This window comes from Miscanthus floridulus, chromosome 14 (genome assembly GCF_019320115.1).
Source record: "Miscanthus floridulus cultivar M001 chromosome 14, ASM1932011v1, whole genome shotgun sequence".
Classification (NCBI taxonomy): Eukaryota; Viridiplantae; Streptophyta; class Magnoliopsida; order Poales; family Poaceae; genus Miscanthus; species Miscanthus floridulus.
In genome coordinates, this window is record NC_089593.1 from 54,091,052 (window position 1) to 54,096,562 (window position 5,511).

A 5,511-nucleotide genomic window follows, 5' to 3' on the forward strand; every position below is an offset into this window, starting at 1 on the left:
TATGAAACATACATAATTGGAAAATGTTGCATATGCATGTCTCAGTAACAAAGGCATGATGAGATAGATGATGCACATGTTTATGAAATGAAATGCAATTAGTAGAAGCCAAACACCTAGGGTGTTATAGGGTGGCTGTGGGCGACTTGAGTACTGGCGACTGTGGCTTGATTTGATTGAGAGGGATGGAGCCCAGGCTTGGTTTGCAATCTCTGCGATCTGGGCTATAGCAGCCGTCAAGTAGGCTTGTACATCATCATGAATTGCCTAGATTTCTGGGGTATTGGGTAGTCATTGCATTGTCACCATAGCAACAGCTACGTTGGCGCTTGGAGTCCTGAAGACATGCTTTTCCCTTACCCTATCAAAGGCATTGTTGAGATCGCGTGGCTGGAACCTTATGCGTCGTGCCTCCTCTTCTGCCTCAGCTTTGGCTTGTCTACAATTAAACTGGTCACTAATGCGTGCTTCGTGTGCTAGCCTTTCTTGTTCTGTTTCACCAACTATCGGTGGTTCATCATTACTGATGACATTGATCAAGTCTCCTCACCTTGGTGGGAAGGATGGGAATCGCGGGAACCCTAGGGAGTGGTCTAGGATATCCAGATCATATTCAACTTCTTCATTATCACGATGCTGAAGCTCAATGTGGATGGAGCCGTTAGATGCGATGCTAGATGGGAGGCTTGAGCCACCCTCTTGAACTATGTGGACCAACCCTTCTTGATACTCCTCAATCCGAACCATGTTGGCGAGGTTGCGTGGCTTTGGCCGAGGTCGATGTATAAAACACAGATCCGAGCAGCATTGTATATTGTACGCATAGTTAGAAGCAGTGTTTCACAGGCCGTAGGGCTGAGCCTGATAATTCTCCTTCAAGGCTTCGCACTCGGAGAGCCAGAGACCTATTGCGGGGACTGGTCGATGACGAACAGAGCGCCCTTTAGGAGTAGACATGACCATGAGATCCGTACTGAGTTGTGCGGGATGACTGGCCCGAGCTGGTTGGGTAGATCTATTGTGGGTAGTGGTTACCTGCTCAGTAGGTTGATTTTGAATCGAATCTACTAGAGCTAGGGTTTCAGCAAGCTTGGTGCTGACCCGATCGATGGAGTCGAGCAGGTCGGTGTTGTTGATCTGCCTCCCTTTGTAGCGAGGAAGTAGATGACGGGTTGTCGGCGTGGCTAAAGACAATGCTGGTGTGGCTGGAGCTAGATCCAACATGGTCAGAGCCGTGGTTGACGCTGGTGAAGCAGTGGTCGACGTAGATTGGATCCGCGCCTCCTCCATGGTCATGGCGATGAAGTTGTCGGAGCCAGTGGTCTAGGTGATCTGGCCGATGGTGAATGTGAGGCCGTTCGGCGTAGCCATGGAACCGGGGATGATGACCATCTTGTTTGTCTAGAGAGCAGTACGCACACCCCCTACTTGGCACGTCATTGTCGATGAAATATGGTCGGCAGTCTACCTAGGGGTATGCCGAAGGTAGTAGATTTTCGGCAGATAGATGTGCAAGCTACAAACAAGATGGTGACGCAAGACAGACATGAGATTTTATCCAGGTTCGGCCACCGTGAAGGCGTAATACCTACGTCCTGCGTCTGATCGTATTGCTGTATGTTAATGAGAGATGTTTTGAGAGGGGTCCCCTACCCGCCTTATATAGTCTAGGAAGTAGGGTTACAGATCTAGAAACTAATCCTAACCAGTTACAATTGCCATAGGTGGCCGGATAAGGATTCCTATTCTAACCGACCAGGATCTTGCTTGATCTCCAAGTCTGCCTTGATTCCTTGCGTGGGACTCCGATCAGATTGGCTGGGCCACACGTCGTCTTCTAGTGGGCCAGACCCCCTGGTCCGGGCTAGCCCAATCCTAGCCATAAGGGTATGGGGGTTAATACCCCCACAATATACCTTTAAGGACTTTACCTAGATGTTTACTTGTACCACATATCCTTGTTACCTAGGGTTTGGGTATGCATTTTGGATAGATGCTGCAGCACTTAACATAGAATAATAGTTAAACATGACTAAAGACATTATGAAATGTGATAACATGAAGCTTTTTAGCAATAGTTAGGGGCTAGAGTATGGGGTTGAGTACTCTAGTGCCTCTCCATAAGGACTTAATCCTGAAGCTGGCCACCCAGGAGGTTTCGTACAACCCCGGGTGTCATATGTCTCTGACTTTAACCTGTTAACTAGATTTTACTAGCTCATCTATAGCTTTTCGAAAGGGCAACAGGGGGGCACTATTTGGTATGTGTCCTTACCTGCTAGGGTGTGTGTACCGTGCCACGTGCCCACGTGTGCCACTCCTAGAGGACGGCCACATATAGCTAGATGGCCGAATCCTTAGCAGCTACGACTTGTTAGTGCGACTAGCTAAGGGTTACATAGTGAAACCCTGCCACACTTCCTAGGTAGAGGTGTAGTGGGCTTTGCAAACCCCAGCATTGGGAATCACGGCTCGGTGGGTAAAGTTGTACAATTTTTGCAGAAATATTTCACCAGTTATAACAGCCTACTCATGGATACGAGTGGTCTGGATCCTTCATGATTAGTGGTTACTGTGGATGGATGGGAATTGATATAAACTTGATTATACTCTAATATCACTTGGGATTTGGGATTGTTCACTAAAGTAGTGATTCAGGATGCTATAACTTGATAAACTAAAATTGCGAACTATAGTCAAACCGTGTCAAGCCTTTGAGCCTCATAGATCCCTTTAATATACTTGCTAAGCATGGTGAGCTTACACTTGCTTTACATCCAATGAAAATCCCGGATGGGTAACTAAAAATGGATATGAAGAGTTCCCGGAGGATGTCCAGGACTACTAGGGAGACGTTCACCAGTTGGAGTCCCCGTGGTAGATTGGGCTAGTATTTTCGCTGTGTTTGTAATAATATTGCCATTGAGCAAATTTTGTATTAACATTGTGATGAGATATGTGATGTAATAAGTACTTTACTTCGATGCTATTATAATTTGTGATATATGTGTGTGTTTGGACATCCTGGGCGCACATATATGAGTACTTGGTTTTGCTATACAAAATTGGGTGCGACAAATTTGTATCAGAGCTATAACTAACTGTGGGATGATCAGCCTAGTTAGAAATGGACATTTTTAGGATCACATTACCTTTATTTTACTACTTTTAATTTGCTATAAAATTTGTACTTATATTCTGTTCTTTATCTGTTGCAAAAATTATTTTATTCTAATACTCAACCTTTCCATTCTTATAGATGGCCCGCACCAAGCTGACCCCCCGCAAGAGGACCATTGTGATGCCCACTAGGAGGACCAGGTTCACATTTGGCAAGCGTGTACCTGCACATCTGGTGGAAGCTCTAAGGAGCATGGAGGAGGAACCACCTGTGGAGGTGCCCATGGGGGAACCTCTAGAGGATGTGATGGAAGAAAATCCAATGGATGAAGAAACAGAAGAGGGGCCCATGTTCGAGGAGCCCATTGAGATACAGGAGTTCAATAAAGAACCCATGGAAGAGAATGGTTAGGGTGGTAAGGATGGAGCTGGTGACCCCGATGATGGAGATGACTCTGATGGTTCTGATTTAGATGATGGAGGTGATGATGGTGGGGATGGATGGAGATGGTAATGGTGGTGATGGTGGTGATGATGGAGGAGACGGTGGAAATGGGGGTGATGATGACCATGATGCATTGCTGGCTCAAGGGTGGACCATAGAGATCCACTACGATTTGGAGGGTGATGTCTACTACCACCCCAAGCTTCTCGCACTTGTACATTGCTACCACACCGGATGCACTGTTTAGTACAGGACAGAGCATTGGACCCACCTCAACTACATGGGCTTCTAGGAGACAGAAGTGTACATCCACGAGGGGACTTGGGTGCGCTACGTCCACTGTGCCATCATTGCATGGTTCACACGTGCAGCTGCCATTAGGGACGCAGCTCGACAGGCATTGGTGGTCAACCGTGACTACCACTTCGACGACATCTCCTGGGAGGAGGACCATTATCTTCCCCGCTGTCGAAGCGGCCAGTCTACTTGCAACATCTCTGCACCACTTGGAGAGGCGAACCTGAGGCTGAGGCTTACCTTGTTGTGCTTGTCTTAGACCAACATTGACTTGGATCAGACCCTGGATGAGCTTGATGTCATGGGAAAGGCATATCTACAGCTTGCTCGTGAGAATGCTACACTAAAGCAACATCAAGGAGGTCTAGATGTGGAAGCACTAGGTGTACCTGCTCAGTCGCCCCTGAGGAATAGAGGAGAATTTGGAGACCCCAACACCAGCACCAACATCGACCCATACCCATAGGAGGAAGTCTTAAAAGAATATGTAATAAACACGCGTAGATGCGCGAGAGAGTGTTTAGTTTCTTTCTTTTAATGGTTGAACAATTGATACTTGTGTGGTTGGATGATTATCATTATGAACAATGTTTGATTTGGATTTTTGATATGATTGTGATGACTTGTGGGCAAGTCCACGGTCATTTAGTTAAGGTTAAGGTTTAAGGATATTATGAATAAATAGTTGGGTTTTGTTTTATCATGCTGTCCATTCTGTATCATTCTAAGCAGTCCACCTTTATCAGTTCATATCTCATGTTCTAGATGTCCAATGGCCATGCAAATTTTATGGAGATAAGTAGACTTCAACATCTTTCTTTTGGCTCTAGAATCACCTCAATACCTATTATAAATTGTGAGATATAGCTGTTGTAAGTTGAGGTTTCTGTGCTGTCAGAATTCTGGAACAGTACTGTTTGTCGTCTATGTTTGACTAAGTAAACTTCAGAATGTGAAAAAGTGTTCTAAATGAAAGTTGTAGATAATTTCATAAGATTTCTAGAAAGGAAAAATACACAATAAGATGATAAACAGAGAGTAAGATATTCTCATTTTACTGCACTACTATTTGTCCAACTCGCCGAAAAAGTTCAGAACAATTATCTTCTTATATACCCTACATATATTTCTTGTCTTGGTCTTGTGACACCTACTCTTATTATACCCTTATCTTTTAAAGGTTATTTGCTTGGACATGTCAGACTTATATGATCATCCCCAGATGGTGAACACCAGGAGGAACAACCAGGGAGGCAAGGACCTACCACCACCACCTCCTGTCACAATAGAGCAGCTGATGATGATGCAGACACAGTTGCTTCAGCAAATGGCCCAGAACATGCAGAACATAGGGCATGGGAATGGGAATGCACCCCCTCAAGTCAGAGATAAGAGGGGAGAGTTTTTGAAAGGACACCCACCTATTTTCAAGCACTCCACTGACCCACTTCAGGCAGACAACTAGCTACGTGCTATTGAGAGGCAACTGGAGATTGCCCAGTGTGATGACAAGGAGAAGGTTCTATATGCTTCTAGACAGTTCCAAGGAGCTACACTTGATTGGTGGGACTCATTCCACTTCAGCTGTACTGAAGCTAATCCCATCACTTGGCCTAAGTTTCATATTATCATTAACTGCATTTGGCGCC